The sequence below is a fragment of the Cucurbita moschata genome, unplaced genomic scaffold (assembly GCF_002738365.1).
Source record: "Cucurbita moschata cultivar Rifu unplaced genomic scaffold, Cmos_1.0 Cmo_Scf00056, whole genome shotgun sequence".
Classification (NCBI taxonomy): domain Eukaryota; kingdom Viridiplantae; phylum Streptophyta; class Magnoliopsida; order Cucurbitales; family Cucurbitaceae; genus Cucurbita; species Cucurbita moschata.
The window spans coordinates 392938-409907 of NW_019268572.1; the positions used below are offsets into that span (position 1 = coordinate 392938).

General features: G+C 36.7%; 1 pseudogene; it reads left to right on the top strand.

The window, feature by feature from the left end:
* The first annotated feature begins 11387 nt into the window (after window positions 1-11387).
* LOC111436568 lies at window positions 11388-13551 on the top strand (annotated as a pseudogene).
* Window positions 13552-16970: the final 3419 nt, after the last annotated feature.

Here is a 16970-nt window from a genome sequence, read left to right on the forward strand (position 1 = left end):
GTATGCTTTTAGTCTGATGTGATGTGTAATGCATGTAACGATATGAGGTCCTTGAATGATTATGACATGTTTGTATGGAATATGTGAATGTGAACAACATGAATTGTATGACATAAAACACAGTAAACTGTCTGGAACCATAACCCCGATAGAAATGTGTATGAAATGTGAAATGAAAATGAGAATGACATGAAGCCTGGAACGTGACAGGGGGTTTATGGACATTAAAGATAAATATAGAAATAGGGGGACCTCATGCATTATGTGTGTTCATGCATTTAGGGGGATACCTTCATCCCATCACGAGGGTACAGACGCGTACATTCAATGGCAGGACAATGATCTTTATGCATTGCATAGCGCTGCCATGACGGTTCTAGTTTTAACGGGTCCCGGCATAAGGGGCTCCCAGAGTATGCCCACCGGATAAGGACAGTGGCCCAGCTGTGTGCGAACTAGCTGGTGAGTCCATACTTGCACGTATGAGCTGTATGTAGAGTATATGGTACACGTCCACAATTACCCGTTAGGACAGCACCGTAGGGAAAACAAAACGAAACAAAAGATAAGTCTCATCATTTCATTGCATGTGATTGTTGCATTTAACCCCAATAGTGGGGTCACTTAATGAGTATTTCTTTATATACTCAAGTCATGTGCTTCTACATTTTTCAGGTTAAGGCAAGGCATTCCTGTACGGCTAACGACAGCATCGCAACTTGAGATCATGGCACATGCATAGGATAGTGGTATTTATTTTCTTAGCCTTAGGCTAGAATAGGATGTTTTAAACTTAAACGCTTATTTATTTTATTTCAGGTCTTTTGTTGTGTCGTTTTAAAGATATTTTCGAAACACGTAAGTCCATGGCTGTGTTTTAAGTTAAAGGTTATGTTTTATGGAATTTAAATGAAGTCTTCCGCATTCAAAGTTTATGGTACGTATACAGTAGCGACCTTAAATTAAGTAGAAAATTTTGGGTCGTTACATTTAAAATATTAGCTACAAAACTTATGAACAATGTGCTTCATCTTCGGTCAAAAGAAGTGTTCATGCAACATCTTATAAGTTTTATTAATCTCAAAATGTCTCAGTAAGCTGTCACCATGTGCTTCTTTTTACCTGCAAATTAGAGCATTTAGTAATACAAATCTTACTTTTCTTAAATAAAAATTCATGAAACACATAATAATCATCCCTAGCTCTTTTCACAAGATAAGATGCATCATCTCTATATAATTCTTTAATATACTCAAATACAAGAATTTTTGGACTAAGAGAAGTAAAGGAGATTATACTTCTAGATAATATATCAGCTACCATATTATCTTTACCTTAAGCATCTATAAGAGAAGCCATAAGTAGTATTGTCACGCCTGCAATGTGTGGACTAAAGCAAACAATTCTTTATCATAGGTAGAATAGTTCAATGTTGTCCCATTTAGTTTTTCACTTAATTATATTAAAGGTTTTCCATCTTGCATCAAAACAGCATCTATGCCCAGACCACTTGCATCACACTCAATTTCAAAAGTTTTATCAAAGTTAGACAAGAAAAATAATGGTGCATTAGTTAATTTTTTCTTAAGCTCATCTAATGCATTCTCTTGCATATCCCCCATTTAAAAACAACATTCTATTTCGCTAAATCATTCAATGGTGCAGCTATGGTGCTAAAATCTTTTATAAATCTCCTATAGAAGCTAGGTACGAACTTCTTTTTCGGTGTTGCCAAATCCCTAATGACTTTTAACCTTCTCTTCATCTACTTCTACTCCAATTATATCAATTATGAAGCCATAAAATTTAACTTTTTCCATGCAAAAACTGACTTAACATGCTCTACATACTCATGCAAAGTCTTTGAATGAATTAAAATATTATCAAAATACACAACATCATGTTTTCCCAAATATTCGCTCAAAACATGATTTATTAAGAGCATAAATGTTGTAGAAGCATTAGTTAGCCGAAGAGGCATAACAAACCATTCATACAATCTAAACTTAGTTTTGAAAGTTGTTTTTCATTCTCTCCTACATGCATTCTAATCTGATAATATCTAGATTTCAAATCAATCTTGGTAAATAAACATGAACCACGCAATTCATCAACCATATCGTCTAGCCTAAGAACAGGATGTCGATACTTTACAATGATTTTGTTGATGACTCTACAATCCACGCACATGCGCCAAATTCCATCTTTCTTTGGCACCAATAAGACTGGTACAGAACATGAACTGAAACTTTCTCATATATAGCTTTTCTCCATGAGCTCCTCCACTCGCCTTTGAATTTTAAATTTCTAAAGTAGAAGTCTTAATCTTAATGAAAACTAAATTTCATTCATCAAAAATCTGTCTTTACCGTATTTTGTGGGTATTTATAGTCTCTCTACCAAAGAAACTAGAACTAAATTTCATTCATCAAAATTGTCTTTACATTTGTGGGTATCTATAGTCTCTCTCCCAAACAAAACTTTTAACTATTCGTATGCTCACTAAATAAAGTTGTGTACATAATTTACTCTCACTCCCTCTAATCTCCACCCGAGAAGAAAGAAAATAATTTTGACAACTAACTGCCCACCCTTTTGTCCACTCTAACAACTTATGAAATTAAAAATAATAAATAAAGTTTTCTGACAACTTCTACTCCAATGGGTAAATATTCCCTTCTAAAGCTCCAAATGGTCCTACCTCGAATCAACTTGTAACACATGAAATAATGGTTGGATCGCACCTATCCGATTTTGTAGATGAAGAATGAATGCTTGTTGAATCTTCTTGGTCTTAGATCGTGTAATAGGTCCAGTTGGAACATTTTGAACACCATGATCCTTATCAAGACGCGTGCATGAAGAGTGAACTGGGTCGAGGCACAGAGTTTGGATTGGTCTCGGGCTGTTCCTATAGTGCGCGGGTTGTGGCTGACGGTACTAGGCTCAATTGGGTTGAATAGTTGCAGTGGACCGAGCGATCGATGCTGTAGGTGGGCTTCGGGGCATGATTCACGGCTATTGGGCTTCACACTGGTCGTGGGCCTAGAGTTGGGTTTGTCCTACTTGCGTATTTTGGCCGAACTAAATGTTGATCGTGGGTTGGCTCTCGTACTAGGTAACTCGAATCTAACCCCAGTCGACCGAAATTGGTTGTCTTCTCACCTGTCTCGCCTTCAATTTTCTTCAACTTTCTCTCTCTTCTCGAATCATTTGTCGATGATTCTTTTCGTCGTCCTCCTTCTCTTGTGACCTTCAATTTGTTGTTTCCTTCACCCCCCCCCCCCCCCCCCCCCCCCNCCCCCCCCCCTCCACATTACAAATCCTTGTAATTACCTATACACATAGATCCATCGATATTTTTAAGCTTTCCAAAAATTGGATCTTGCCCGAGATTGAGTCTGAGGGAAGGTTTCTCCTCTGTGATCTGTTTTCTCTCGAGATGACAGGCGTATGGAGTCCTTGGAAGTGTTGAGGAGCGTTGAGGAAGCGTGGCCTCGTGGGTGGGTTAAAGATGCGAGAATTCTGACTCCTTGCTGGAATTGTCCCGTCTTTTTTGGCGTCTGCATTTTTTTTTTTAATCCTTACAAATATTCTCCTATAATTTCTATAAATAGGATTTTTTATTTAAACATACTTCCTCTCATGAGATTTCTCTTCCCAACTCTCATTCTCAAATCCCTTAATAATGAAGGTGTTTTCTTTTAAGAAAACCAGATTTCTCTTTGAAACTCTTATCCTCAAATCCCTTAGTGATTTTCTTTCCATAGTTTCCCATAAGCCTTGATTTGTGTTTGGTTCGTAGCAAGAAAGACTTTTTAAGAAGATTAAACCAAACTATATAGAAGATATTCAACTATTGTAAGAACTAAAACAAGTAGATTTAAGACTAGCTAGAAAATTCTCCATATACCTTTCAAGTAAGTTTGCTTAACCTTTTTGTTTTGTTTAATAGAATAAAATTAAAGTTGATTTCAATGATATCAATGCACGAATAAAGCCTTCATTTCCAACAAGTATGTGGTTATGATGCACATAATACTTCCATTCTTTTCATGACGTAACTCTACTATGAGACATGCACACATATATAGTATATCTTTCATCATTATTATACATAGTTCATCATAAGTGAATGAACTCTTCATCCATATAGCGGAAGCATTAGGAACTGTTTTGATTTTATTAAGAAAAAACAAAAACAATAAATATGAGAATAATAATTCAAACTTTCTAGATTAGCTTGCAAGGAGGTAGGAACCTTAGCTTGCAAGACTCCTTGGATTATTTCAATGTAGAAGTTCTTCCACGTTCCACAAAATCTTTGTTGCTATGACTCGATTACAAGGCTAAGGCTTATGGGAGCCTTTTGAAAGAAACTCAACCTTATCAATAATGTTACTCAGATAAGGCACCCAACCTTATCAATATACCGTCTAGGTTATTATTTGAACACGATCTGCTTGTATGTCAACTACATATTGCTCAAGATTACATTAATAACTTTGGATTTTCATACCACGGATAATATTAAATTGTAAATAAAATAATAAAAATTATTGTTAAAAATTAAATAATCTTGCAACTAAAAATTAAATAATTAGTTGCAAGGCTTTAGGGCATAAATCCCAACTCAATCGATACCTCATAGACATGCCATGAACATGGTATCATAACATACGTGGGTTAATATACGAGAAGTACATGCAGTCATAATACAACATAACATATAATAACACAAAGGAAATGACACGTAGACAGGCTACATGATATGTGTTATTCATACAACACTAACCATCCAATGAAGCTAGAAGACGTTTCAACAGTAAGTTTACTTACTTGGTCGACCTAAGATGGAGTCACTAAACACCCTTGGTGGTAACCTGATCCTTCTCCGTGAAATCCAACTCCACCTATGAAGTTCCACAACATAGTATCCGGACATAATAAGAGAATTGATTCACTTAATGATATCAACTAGCTAGCTTGATCCTTCTCCTTGAAATCCAGCTCCATCTATGGAATCCAACAATCGTATTAGGATACAATAAGAGACTTAATTCACTTAATGGTATCCATTAATCTAAACTTTGACTCAAATATTTTAAATTGACTAAACAGTAGTTATAATAACTTTAAACGCCCTAAATACGTAAAAATGACTTTGTAATGGTAAAAAATTCTCAGAGGAAGTATGAAAACTCAAACCGGAGGTAAATGATCCTTTTAAGTCGAGTTGGAGTCAAGGGGGCTGTCAAGCCGACATGAGACGCCTGTAGGAGGCGAGCCGCAGCTAGGAGGGCACCTTGGTAGGGCAGCGTGCGCTTAGAGGCGACTCGAGTTGCAAACGAGCAGTGTGCAGGTCATGAGTTGGGTGCGGGTCACGAGCTGGCTGAGGATCTGTTGGGCAGAGAAGCTACTGGGTTGATGCGTGTAGGTTGGGCTTACGTTCATGGACCGAGTAGCTGGGTTGACACGTGCGGGCTAGGTTGGATGATGGGTTGTCTACGTCAGCTTGTGGTACAGAGGGCTGTTGGGATACGTCAGTGAGCTGTTGAGTGTTCGAATCTAGAGTGATTTGTTTCGAACCTGCAACTTGAATGATCAGCCTGATGAGGTGGAGGTTCGAAGTCAAGTTTTTCAACCCATTTGGATTCGAAGCTAACTTTGACTTGTTTTCTTTTCCAATCTGCCTCATATTCTCCTTTTGCAATTTCTCCTTTGTTTTTTTTGCTCCTATTTGCAGCCGTGCTTTGGCCAATTTTTTTTTTGTTGAATCTCTATCCTCTTTCACGATGAATTCGTGACGAAATTTCTAGAACAGGTTAACTAATTCAGTATTTTTTTTTAAACATAATTGAGGGCAATTGAGGCCAGTAAGAGTCTCGTTTACTCAATTCTAGATAGCTTTAGGACTTATATTTTAAATAATCATCTTGTTTAGGTAGATTAAGATATTGTATGTTCTACAAATGTGACATGAATTGATGTGAATGTTTGCTGAATCCACCACACTTAAATGGTGTGAAAGTTATCTTATTTATAATCAAATAAATTACAAGGATATGGAAATAGTAATAAATGGAAATAACAATAAATGGAAAGATACCTATAGTAATAAGGCAAATGTTAGATATTTGCCTTATAATAAAATATCAAATATAATATATATGGTAAACTATAATTTATTACTAAATATCCTTAACAATTGATATAGGTGAAGTTAAACGTTGTAACATAGTTTCGATGTAGCTAGTAAACAATCAGAAACTTCGGCCTAGACCAACCAAGTAAGTGAACTTACTGTTGTAGTTAAATAATTGAATGATGTATGATGGTGTATGTCTCTAGCCCCTGCATGCACCATACTAATTTATGCTATGCTTATGTGTTTTTTGTATTGACATATGATGTTATGCTATATAATCATGTGATATCAATTATGCTATGTTAGGAATGAAAATCATGGAGATCTCATGTATGTATGTATGTCATGTGCATCGGGATATTTTCCTGTTATGTTATGATAGTACGAACACATACTTTTGATATTTATATTCGCCATGATATCATGTGGATATTTCCTTTTTCTGTGGCGTCTAGTGATGTGTTAGCGCGTTGTGCCCGAACAAGTCAGGCCCAGGGAGTACGTATACGAGCTCGCTTGGTGGGTCCATGTGCGTGTACGTGGGCCGTGTGTGAAAAATACTGCACATCCAATCCTGCCCGAAACTAGAAAAAGCCTAAAATCACGTTACGGTTTTAAAGAATAGGACCTGATCATGTTATGTGTGTGATTGCAATACTAAACCCAACAGTGGGGTGACTTACTAGTATTTCTTAAAATTTTCAAGCCATGTGCTACCCTTATATTTTTCAGGTAAAGGTAAAGTTCCCGTGCACGGATGACGATAGATGCTTAAAAAGCTATGGAAGTTAAGATAGGGCAATATAATGCATTGTTTTACATTCAATAGTTAATAGGAAGTTTCTTTATATTTCATGTTAAAGGACGGTTATTTCAAACTTCTTATCTTTTAATTAAATATGTAAGTCCATAATTTTATGTTGAAGGGTTTATTATGAGTTCCCACGTATGTATCTAAGACATACATATAATGATGTCACTAATTTAGGGCAAGAAAATTAGGCGCGTGACATTTGATTTTCTTTCGAGTGGTTCCCATAGGTACATACATAGAAGGCATTTGATTTTCTTTCAAGAGTTGACATACTGGAAGTACGTGCATCACATACATTCCTAATATAACATAATCATAATATAACATAACATATCATAACATAAAGGAAATGACACGTAAATAGGCTACAAAATATGTGTCATTCATACAACACTCAAGTCATCCAACCAAGCTAGAAGACGTTTCAACCGTAAGTCTACTTATTTAGTCAACCTAAGATGGAGTCACTAAATACCCTCGGTATTAACCTAATCCTTCTTCTCAAAATCCAACTCCATTTATGGAGTCCACATCATTGTATTATGACATAATTAGAGAATTAATTCACTTAATAGTATCAATAATTATCAATAATTAGAGAATTAATTCACTTAATGGTATCAACTAGCTAGCCTGATCCTTCTCCCCTAATCCAACTCCACCTAGGAGTCCCACGTCATCTTATTAGAACACAATAAGAGAATTAATTCATTTAATGGTTGGCTCAAAATATTTTAAATGGATTAAACTGTAGTCATACTAATCTTAAACACCTCCAAATACGTCAAAATGGCTTTGAAATGGTTCAAACGGAAAGTATGAAAACTCAAACTTGAGGCAAATGATCCTCTTAAGTCGAGTTGGAATGCAAGCCACAGCTAGGAGGGCGCATTGGTGGAGAAGTGTGCGCCAAGAGACGACTCAAGTTGCAAATGGGCAGTGTGCAGGTTGTGAGTTGGGTGCGGGTCATAGGCTGGTTGAGAATCTTAAAACAATATAGAAACCGAATTAAAGTTTATAAATGTTAGATTTTGACCCAACTAAGTCAGAAACATAAGCAATTGAAGTTTGGAGTGATAATATTATTTTATACCTTTACAAATAACCATAAATAGAAATTAACCACAAATTAAACAAATATGGTAAATAAATCTAGAAACAAATCTAAAAAATATTTAAACTAAATACTGGGACTATTTTAACTTAATGAAATTCTTCTAATCATCTGTTCCTTGAACTTATTCTTCTTTGTTAAGAATTAGTTCAAGTCAGAGAAACTCTACACACCAAGTTCTTCAGGCAACTTCCAAAATGCTTATAATTTTAGAGGCTTTGTCAACAAATCAACAAGCTGATTTCGGGTACCACAAAATAATAAATTAATAGTTTCTTCTTTTGTAAGATCTCTAAGAAAGTGAAATCAAGTATTATCACACATTAGGTTTGTTCCTTCTATTTGAGAGTGACCAATCTCTTTGAGTATCCTCCTCATCTAAATAGCTTGACATGCACAAGCACTAGCAGCAACAAACTCAGCTCCTGTGGTTGATAAGGTGACTATATACTGCTTACGAGAAGACCAAGCTACTGCTCCTCCACTCATCATAAACACATAGCCTGAAGTACTCTTGCTATCTTCCATGTCTCCGACATAGTCACTATCAGTAAACCCATTTAAACCACTAACTCCTCCCTTTCTATAAAATACACCATAATCTACCATACCTTTCAAGTACCTTAAAACCCTTTTAGCTGCTGCAAAATATTGTTGTATTGGACATGTCATAAGACGACGGGTCAAACTTATAACAAATATGAGATCAATTTTGCGCCATTTTCATCTTTGCCAATTTTTTCTGTCCTGGACACTGAGATTACAAACAGAATTGTAATTCTTTATGCCAAATTGATTTAAAACTTCAGAGTATACTTTCTTCTACATATAAAAATATCATCTAATCTTTGTATTGACCTCCATGGCAAGAAAAAATCTCATCTGACCTAAGTCAGTCAGATCAAACTCTTTCTTCATGGAATGTTTAAACTCCTCCAATAATTCTTCACCATTGCCAGTAAATAAAAGATCATCAGCATAAATGCTTACAATAAGAATTTTACCTCCCTTCCTCTTGATGAAGAGTGTTTGCTCACTGGAACAGCTTTTGAATCCTTCCTTGATGAAGTAGGATTCTATTCGACTAAACCAGGTTCTAGGTGCTTGTTTTAATCCGTAGAGAGCCTTTTGGAGTTTGTACACATCTCCTTACTTCCCTTTTTCTTATAGTCTTTTTGGGCGGCAAGAGCAATTATCATTCTCACAGTATTCATTATGGCCGCAGGTGCGTACATTTCCGTATAATCAATTCCAGGCTCTTGTGTGTAGCCTTTTACAACCAATATTATTTTGTATTTATCAACTTCTCCAAACTCGTTTAGCTTGGGTTTATAAATCCATTTCACTCCTATTTTCTTTGCTCCAGTCGATAGAACCATCAAATTTCATGTTTGATTTTTTTCAATGGACTTGATTTCTTCATCCATAGCCAATCTCCATTTCGGGCTTTTGACAGCTTCCTCAAAATTCACAGGATCTGAAATCATCAAGAATGCCATATTTTTTTCATCCTCTTCAGATAAGTCTTCACCGTAATTATAATTTGCTAACCATACAGATATTCTCTCCTCCCTTATTGTCAAATCTGGTGCAATAGTTACTGGAAAATTGTTTTCAGCAACTGGTTCAATTGTTTCAGCAACCAATTCAATCGTTTCTTCCGTGATTTCTCCTCCTTCATTTTCAGCAATTGGTTCAATTGTTTCAACAACCGGTTCAGTCGTTTCCTCTATGATTTCTCTCCTTCGACTGTGTTCTTATCAATTTCAATGTTTTCCCCCAGTCCAATTTTTCCGTTGCTCTCCTTTACCCATTTTTGGAAATGGAGTCCGATGTTGCTTGCCTTTCATACATGCCTCACAGGTGGTGTTTGGAGCTACAATTTGCGGCAGGCCTTTCACCATGTTTTTGTGTTTCAAGGTGCACAAACCTGTGTGGCCGAGATGACTATAACGATGGTGCCAAAGTGTTGACTGATCCGTATTTGAAACTTGGAGGCTTCTTTCTTCATTTGTTGTGGTAGATGGTTCAGAAACCAAAATAAACCGTAGATTTGCACTCATAATTGACTCTGCTATTTTTCCTTTTTGTGGATGATAAACGCTACATACACCATCTTTAAACAACACTGCTACTCATTTTTCTTGTAGTTGTCTAACACTCAAGAGATTATTTTTTAGTTCAGGTACCCAATACACATTACTATTAATAGTGCAACGAACCCCATGCAAAGTTAATTTCACTACACCCTTTCCCATAACTTTCATACTTGTATTATTTCCAAGTTTGACAATGTGGGAAAATGTCTGTCTAAATGTGAAAACATACCTTCACTCGCACACACATGGTTTGAGCAACCAGAATCCAAGAACCAAGCATCACTCCTTTTTGCTTCATGTCTTTCCATCTGAGCCATTAACAGCATTTCATCCTCTTCTTCTTCCAGCTTTGCATAATTCAATTCCTTATTCATGTTTTGACATTCATATTGAAAATGACCTAAGTCACGATACCTATAACATTCAACAGTTGCTTTGTTGAAAGTTGATCTTCCTCTTCCATGTCCTCTGTCCCCGTAAGTTCCTCTTCCTCTATTACTTATTTCTGTTCGTCCTTCGACTTTTAGAACTTGCTCCTCTCCATTAATGCTAGATCTTCGAAATTTTTGTTCATGCACCAGTAATGAACTTTGTAATTCATCAATGGACATGTTATTAGTACTTTTGGATTCCTCAGTAGATACTACAACATAAGTAAATTTTTCAGGTACACATAATTTTTTTTTTACAATTTTCTTGTCTAGCATATCTTCTCCTCGTCTTGTTGGAGATTATCATCACTCTTTCAAAATAAACCATTGAAGTTTGGAGTGATAATATTATTGAATACTGAACTTGACTTTTATAGCTTTACAAATAAGCATAAATAGAAACTAACCACAAATTTGGGAAACAAATGGGATGAAACTAGCCACATTGGAAGCACATTTTGTTTAAAAAGTAGTTTTGTGCCATCGCTAAAGCTTGAATAACTCCCAAAGGACCAGCATATTCAGGTCCAATAAGTTGTTGTATCTCGGCAAATATTTCTCTTTCTAACCATACAATTACTAGTACGCTGATTGTGATTCCCAATACAGTAGTCACATAAGATAGATATTGTATAATTGTTCGATTTTCTGCAATTTTTTCCATCTCTATGTGTAAATAACTCAATATTGGTTCACAGTCAATAACATCTTCACCATCCAAAATAAGGATGAGTTGAAGAACACCACCCATTGATAGGTGTGAGGTCCCATATTGACTATCATGAGGTCTTTTCTTGTAGTTGGTCTATTCATAAGTTTTTCCTCCATTTAGCATTCCATGAAATAAATTTTAAATCAAATTTGGAAACAAACATGGAGACAAATCTGAAACTAAATACCTAAAAATATTCTAACGGAAGTAATCAAATTCTTCCACCAACAAATAAAAGGTCAGAAACCCAAATTCCAAATGCTTTAATGTAGAGTATCTTTGGTAGGAATCTTGTGTCTTCACTGGTGAAATGAGACTGTGGAGAGAAGCGAGCAGGAAAAAGAAAAACAGAGTGGTAGCAGAAAATTAAGGGAAAAAAAATCGAAGTGGGAGAAGGCAAGGTTCACATTCTGGTGATTCCTTTCCCAGACGGACAAGGGCACGTAAACCCCATCCTCCAATTCTCAAAACGCCTCGTCTTGAAAGGCCTTAAAGTCACTGTCCTCAACACCCATGAAATCAACAACAACGCCAATCTCAACCAGGTGGGCGGTTGGGGTGGCTCCATTAACGTGGAGAACAAGCCTCGAGAGCCCTACAAAGGCAGAGACCCAGAGCCCTTGGAGTCCTGCTTTCACCGCCTCCAAACCTCCACATGCTTCCACTTAGTCAAGCTCATCACTCACCATCAGACCTCCAACGCCCCAATTGCCTGCGTTGTGTACGATTCCCTCACTCCTTGGGTTCTGGATGTTGCTAGAGGATTTGGCCTTCCTGGGGCTCCCTTTTTCACCGAGTCCTGCGCTGTCAATGCCGTTTTTTATCACGTGTACAGTGGTGCCTTGAAGATTCCGTCTGATAAGAAGTCTGTGTCGCTGCCTGCGCTGCCACTTCTTCAGGACACCGACCTTCCTTCGCTGATTTCAAATCCCCACCAGTATCCGGTATTCCTCAGGATGATGACCGAACAGTTCTGTAACCAGCCTGATTGGATGTTCATCAACACTTTCCATGCGTTGGAACCACAAGTAATTTATCCAATTCTCCTCAACTCAACTTATGCTTCCACCTAATTTATTAACCATTTTTTAATCTTCTATTTTTGAAAATGATGTATTTCCTCACCAGTTTTTTCACGACTCTCCGGAATAGTATGATATTATTCACTTTGAGCATAAGTTCTCATGCTTTAATTTGGTCGGTCCCAAAATACCTCATATCAATGAAAATGTATTCTTTGCTTATAAATTTATGATCATTGACTAATTAATTAGTGAACGTGGGACTCCTCCACAACAATCCTCAATATTAATGACTTCTCAATATATTAATACAGGTGTTACAGTGGATGCAAAGCCATACGTCTTTGAAGACCGTCGGACCAACAGTTCCATCCATACTCATAGACAAGGGGTTGATGGACGACAACAATTACGGCATGAATCTAATCAAATCAACGGAAGATGACAGCAAAACCATCGAGTGGTTGGACTCTAAAGACAGCGAGTCTGTCATCTACGTGTCGTTTGGCAGCGTATCGGAGCTAGGAGAAGAGCAAATGAAGGAGATAGCGTGGGGGCTGAAAGCAAGCAACAAAAACTTCCTTTGGGTCATTAAGGAAATGGAAACCGGAGAGCTTCCAAACAAGTTTGTTGAAGAGATGAAAGAGATGAAGGGGAAGGTGGTGAAGTGGTGCTCCCAAGTGCAAGTTTTAGGTCACAAATCAGTGGGTGCTTTGTTACTCACTGTGGTTGGAACTCGGTTTTGGAGGGCCTTAGCAGTGGAGTTCCAATGGTGGCAATGCCTCAATGGACGGACCAAATAACAAATGCCAAGTTCGTGGAAGACGTGTGGAAGGTTGGTGTGAGGGTTAGTTCAAACCAAAATGGGTTAGTTGGAAGAGAAGAGATAGAATTGTGTATTAGGAAAGTGATGGAGGGCGAGAAAAGGGTTGAAATGAGACAAAATGCAAGCAAGTGGATGAAGTTGGCGAAGGAAGCTACGACGGAAGATGGGAGCTCTAATAAGAACCTTGATGAGTTTGTTGCACAAGTTCAAGAACGTAAAATATGATTGTCATTTTTATTTCCTATGGCCAAAATTACGAGTGTTGTGTTATTTAAGAATGATTGTCGATTGCTCTCATGTTGTTTAGTTTTCATCGGGTGAAGCAAAAACTTCTATAAAGTGGCAATTTTAGCTTTAATAAAAAATACTTAAAAACTTATACCAACGGGCATTCATTGTGATTTGACCAAGGGAAATAGCTCTATGAACCAGATGGATGTCCACGCGTCTTTGCCAAGTCCTTATTTGCCAACGTGAGAAGGAGATTTTCCGAGACTATTTGGTAGATAGCAGTAAGAATCATCCTATCCTTGTGCTCTTCAATGTCATCACCAATTCTTGATGACGTTCTACACGCCATTTGCCTGTATATTAATAAGCATCTTTAATGTCCACGCTGCATAGTTACTCTTCCCAAGTAATGGGCATTGAAACGTTACACTCTACTCCTTTCCGCTTTTCATCGTCCTCGTATCTTCTATAGCGACGTTGTACGGTGATGCATTCGTTTTGACATTCTAGATCTCTTACCAAATATTGGTTGACCCTCAATCAAAACACTATAAAATAAATATCAAAATAGAATGAAACACTCACAAACATACTTAGTACTAAAATACTTTTATCACAATCCTTTATGACTTTCTAAATAAAACATATCACTCAGGCTATTTATAGAAACAAAAATACTATAACTTCTCTCATGGAGCACATCCCTTCATTCCTTCATTCCTTCATTTCAACGTGATGTTTAATGTTCGACTATGATTAAATCGAGCTTATTGACTCTGGACCACTATGAACGGTAAGGTGAAAGACCAAGTCTAGGTTGGGAAGGAAGAGTAGGTGGGTAAAAAAAGTCACTGTCATTATAGAAGAGCAGCAGGTGGGTTGGTCAGGTCTATTATTGAGAAAGAAACAGGAGCAAACCAAGCCCCTTCAAATGGCATGTGGTTGACTAGAACCTGACCACTATGGAAGAACATGTGGCGGACCAAATCTTCATCACGTGTAGAGAACATATCTTTATTTCCATAGAACAGCATGAGGCGGACCTGAACACCATTGTTGAGAAAATGGATAAGGTCGATGACAGTACACAAAATCTACTATCTTTAAGTTCTATTTTATGCTAGTTTGGAGGATTAAATGTATGCTTTAATTTTTAATTCGAATATTTGGAGAAAACTTGAGATTTTAGAAGAAATATTGTGAAAAAAAAAAATCAAATTTGGGGATGATTTTGGAGTAAAAAATATTCCTAATTTAATTATGGACTCTTAATTTAATTAGAATTTTAGATTCCAATCAAATTAAGATATTGATTGACCCATTCTAGATAAACATTTCTCTTCATTGGATAGACTTTGGGAGCAAAGAATAGAGATTTTAAAGCTTTAGTTCTAGAACATAACAGAGATTCAGCAGGCGGCCCTAGTTTTTATCTTCTTCCCTTTTATTTTATAGTTTCAATGTGGTGTTGTTAAAGAATTCAGTCATATCATAGTGAAAATGGTTGGCTAGATTCTTTTATTGTATTAGTCGTTATACCTCATGTTTTAATTTTTTTTAATTCCTTGATTGATTACCTTTATTTCATTTGGGACTTTATATTTTTAATAATTTAAATTCTTGATCCCAAATTAACTATTGTATTAGTTTAGATTAGCTATAACTTATTTGGGTGTGTTAAAAGATTCCGTTTGTGATTTGATTTTCGAAGTTGTGATCATTGGACTATCTCCAAAGGTAGATGGACATTATGATCACTAGACCATAATGATGGAAACTTTCTCCCATCAAAACAATATTGTTGGATGAAAATTATGATCACTGGACCATCTCCAAAGTTGGATGGACATTATGATCACTGGACCATGATGATCACTAGACCATAATGATGGAAACTTCTCAAATCAAAACAATATTGCATTGGACCATGATGATGGAAACTTCTTAGATCAAAACAATATTGGAGTGGGGTGGAGCAAGGAATTTATGCAATATTGGAGTATGGTGGAGCAAGGAATTTATGCAATAGTAGTTGACGTAGGAGGAGAAGTAAGGATAAAAGAAAGCAATTGAAGATCTAAGTTGAAGGATTTAAAAGGTAAAAACTATATCTTCCAAGCCATAGATCATCCAACTCTAGAAACCATCCTAAAGTAAGACACAACCAAGGATATTTGGGACTCCTTGACACAGAAGTACCAGGAAACAGCTCGAGTCAAACGTGCACAATTGCAAGCTATTCGCAAAGAGTGGGAGGTTCTTCACATGAAGACGGGGGAATCAGTGTTAAACTACTTTGCTTGAACACTCATAATTGCTAATAGAAAGAAAATTCATGTAGAGAACATGACAGACATTGATACCAAAAGATCCTAAGATCTATGTAACACTCAAAAAATGAAGGAAAGCCACCTATGTAAGACTCAAAGGATCTAAAGAAAGAAATTAAGAGGATTAAGTAAGGACGTCTTAAACAAGTCATTTTCATACCCTAAGAAGTAATTTTAAGACCCAAAGGATCCAAGGAAAGAAATTAAGAGGATTGAGCAAGGACAAATAATTTTAAGGACTTTGGTCGTTTTTTCAATTTCTAAGGAACTTTCCAGATTTTTAGTTCTTTTCAAGGTGGTCAAGGAGGAAAAAATGAGGGACGAAGAATTTTTAGGAAAATTATGGATTTTTTGAGAAAAAAATTCTAAAATGGCAAATTACCAAATTACCCCTAAAGATATGGATAATTACGAAATTGCCATTCTGGCAAGAATCAGATGATCAACCGTAACCATCTCCACAAAATCCATCGAATCTCAACTTACTGCCATTGGATCTCCTCCAAAATTGGATATATTCTAAAACACTCACAGATCATCACATCCAATGGGTACGATTCAAAACCAAGGTTGGTTAGGCTATGATCGGAGTAGATATTTTCGATGGATTATCTAGAAAGTTCAATCTCTAAATCATGACGGTTTTGGAGCTCTCAATGTCGGTTTAAGCTTTCCCTATAAAGTATGAAGTTCGGGCAATAGTTTGGAACAAGAATTGAGCAAGGTCGAGCTCCCAATCGTAGGCAATAAGCATTAAGATTTTGGGTCTCCTAAAATTCTAGAGCAATTCTCAACCATTTCTCTTCAAACTTGTTCCTATAGTTTCTAAACAATATTACTCACAAGTTCTATGAAGAAATCGAGTGCTTAAAGTGCCTAGAAACCATTTTCCCAATTCGACCCGCCATGAAAGAGCTTCAAGGAAAACTCAAAATTTCAATTCGAGGATACACGAGAACTCTTCGAGCAAGGATGATCCCAATAAGTTTCTCCACCTTCAAAAAATGTTTCCATAGAAGACCACAAAGAGAAATAACCTTGGGAACGTGCCCAATTGAAGAAAATTCGTTTGGAGCTTAAATTGGGGGTAAGTTTCGAATTCCTATCTACCGTTCCTTTTCCTTCAAATTGAGAATTCTTTAAGCTTTAGAGGATCAGGTTGAGTAACTTTGATGAAGGAATCGAGAACTGAAACGTTATAGAACAGGCTGCCCAAGAGAACAAAAATTCGGCATTTCGGGCC